The following is a 2,500-nucleotide window of genomic DNA, read 5'->3' on the forward strand; positions in this document are numbered from 1 at the left end:
GACGGACGGACGGCTCTCCGCGCGCCTCGCTTTCCTCCTCCTCCTCCTCCTCCCTCCTCTCCCCCTTCCCTCGCGCGCGCGGGCGCCAGGGCCTGGGGGTGGCGGGAGAGAGCGAGAAGAGACGGACGCGCGGAGACGGAGACCCCATCCCGGAGACGAGAACCGAATAGGAGCCCGGCGGAGACGGCCCCGCGCGGCAACCGGCCGGGCCGGCGGCGCGACGGCCTCGGCGGGGAGAGAGGAGGGAAAGCGACGGCGCCCTCAACGCCCCGAGACGCGACGACAGGGAGGGCGGGGGAGGGAGCGCGGGGGTCCCACCCCCGTCCCCGGCGCTCGCGCCCCGCGCGCGCGCGGCAGCACGGCACGGTACCCTCGCGGTACCCACCCGCAGACAGCCGCCCGCACGGGGGGGAGCCCGGGGGCGAGGCCCGCGCCTCGCCTCCCCCTTCCGAGCCCTCTCTCTCGCGCCTCCTCGGCGGCGCTCGCGACGCCGTCGCTCGCTCTCTCCCCGGCCGCCGCGCCGCGCGGCGCGGCGCCGGCGAGGACGAGCTCCGCCCCAGCGGCTCGCTCCGGGAGCGGGGAGCTACGGAGCGCTCCCCGAGTCTGCACTTAGGGGGACGAAGGCCCTGCGCGGTGCCGACGACCGCGACGACGACGGCCCGCCGGGCCGCGTGGGACGAGGACGGCGGCCGCCGAGGAAAAAGCGCTTCCCTCGCCGACGCGCCCGCCTCCCTTCCCTCCGGGCACCGGCCGGCCGCCGCCGCCGCCGCCGCCGCCGGCCGCCGCGGACGACGGGCCTGCGAGGCGACCCCAGCCGCGCCGCCGGGGTGAGCCCCCCCGGGACGGCGATTGATCGTCAAGCGACGCTCAGACAGGCGTAGCCCCGGGAGGAACCCGGGGCCGCAAGTGCGTTCGAAGTGTCGATGATCAATGTGTCCTGCAATTCACATTAATTCTCGCAGCTAGCTGCGTTCTTCATCGACGCACGAGCCGAGTGATCCACCGCTAAGAGTTGTCTGGCTTTCGGCACCGACCCCGCGCGCGCGGAGGGGCCGGGACCGCTCGCGTGAAGCGGCCCCCTTTTTTGCTTGCGGCGAGGACGCCGTGGCGGCGCGCCTCGCTCCGAACCGTACCGGCACACGTGAACGGAGGAAAAGGAGGAGGAGGGGGGGAAACGCCCCCCCCGCACGAAACGGTCCGAAGGCCGGCCGGCCGAAAGGCGGGGAGGCCCGCGCCCCCGACCGCCTCCCCCCGCGAGGGGAGACGCCGCCTACGCGCGAGGACCTTCGGAGGCGGCCCAGGCGCCCGGGCTCGGCCCGGTCTCCGCACGGAGGGCGCGCCGCGCGGCGCGCGCCGGACCGCGGGGGCGCGGCGCCCCGCCCGGCCACTTTCACGGGACGACGCGCTCACCTGAGCCGGGGGCGCGGCCGTCGGCCCCCGCTCGCGCTTTTTCCCTTTTCCCCTCGACCGCTCCGCGGACTCGCGCCGCGCCGCCGCCCCGGAGACGCGGCCGACCCGCTCTCCCCAGCGGCCTTACGACGCCCGAGAACGACGCGCGGCGACCGCCGCCTCGCCGACGCGCCCCCGGCGGGACCGCTCCCGCCGCGAGGCCGGCGCCTCTGCCGGCCGCGCTCCGCCGCCGGCGCCGGCGCCGGAGGCGAGGCGCCGCCGCGTCCCGAGCCGGCACCGCGGGCGCCCGGGGCCTGCCGGGCGGCAGACCCGCCGCCTCTGCGGCCGCACTCCCGGGACCGCCCCCCGCCTCTTCGCGCCGCCGGGAACCCCCTGTTCCGCGGGGCACGCGCCCGGCGGAAGGCGTGACGGGGCCGAGCCCGGGGGGGCAACGCCCGCCCTCCTCGCTTCCGCTCAGAGAACGGGCGGGTGCGCGCCCCCGCGGCCGCCCGCACCGCCTTCCGTTCGGCCCGCGCGCGGCCCGGGAAAGGGCGACGGGGAAGCGACGGGCGGGGCCCGGGCCGGGACCGCCGCAGGCGACGGCGGCCGCCTTCCGGCCGACCGTCCCCCCGGAGGGGGGACACCCGCCGAGCGGCGACGCCGCCGCTCGGCCGCGGGGTCGCCGTGCACTCGTCGGCGTCCGGCCACGGAGGGACCGGGCAGAGCGCTCGCCCGGGCGGGCCAGCGGCCGAGCCAAGGACGGCCGGCGGGCGGCGCCGCCGGCGCCTTCCGGGAGAAGGAAGGCCGTCGAGGGGAGAGGCGCCGCCGCGCCCGAAGCGGCGCCGCGACGCGACGCCGCCGCGGCGGCCGAGGAAAGGGAGCGCGGCGGGCTCCGGCGGCCCAAACCCCGCAGCTGAGGCAAGGCGGAGGGCACGCGCCCTCCGCCGGCAGTCGCGCCCGCATTCGAGGCGGGGGGGCGGGGTCCGGCCCCGCGGCCGACCCGGCCACACGCCGCGGCCTCTCCGCCGAGGCCGGGCCGCGGAGAGGGGGGGGCAGGGCGCCCCTCCCCGGCGCGGCGCGGGTTGGCCCCGCGCGCACGGCGGGACGACGG

The 2,500-nt window shown here is 79.8% G+C and overlaps 1 non-coding gene across 1 annotated transcript; it reads right to left on the reverse strand.

Annotated features, from left to right (window-relative positions):
• Positions 1-861: 861 nt before the first annotated feature.
• On the reverse strand, positions 862-1,014 carry LOC136305246 (5.8S ribosomal RNA). The gene has a single exon (XR_010725192.1). It is a non-coding gene; the product is annotated as a 5.8S ribosomal RNA (ribosomal RNA).
• Positions 1,015-2,500: the final 1,486 nt, after the last annotated feature.

This window comes from Chamaea fasciata, unplaced genomic scaffold (assembly GCF_029207755.1).
Source record: "Chamaea fasciata isolate MVZ Bird 193981 ecotype frontalis unplaced genomic scaffold, bChaFas1.0.hap1 SCAF_339, whole genome shotgun sequence".
Lineage (NCBI taxonomy): Eukaryota > Metazoa > Chordata > Aves > Passeriformes > Sylviidae > Chamaea > Chamaea fasciata.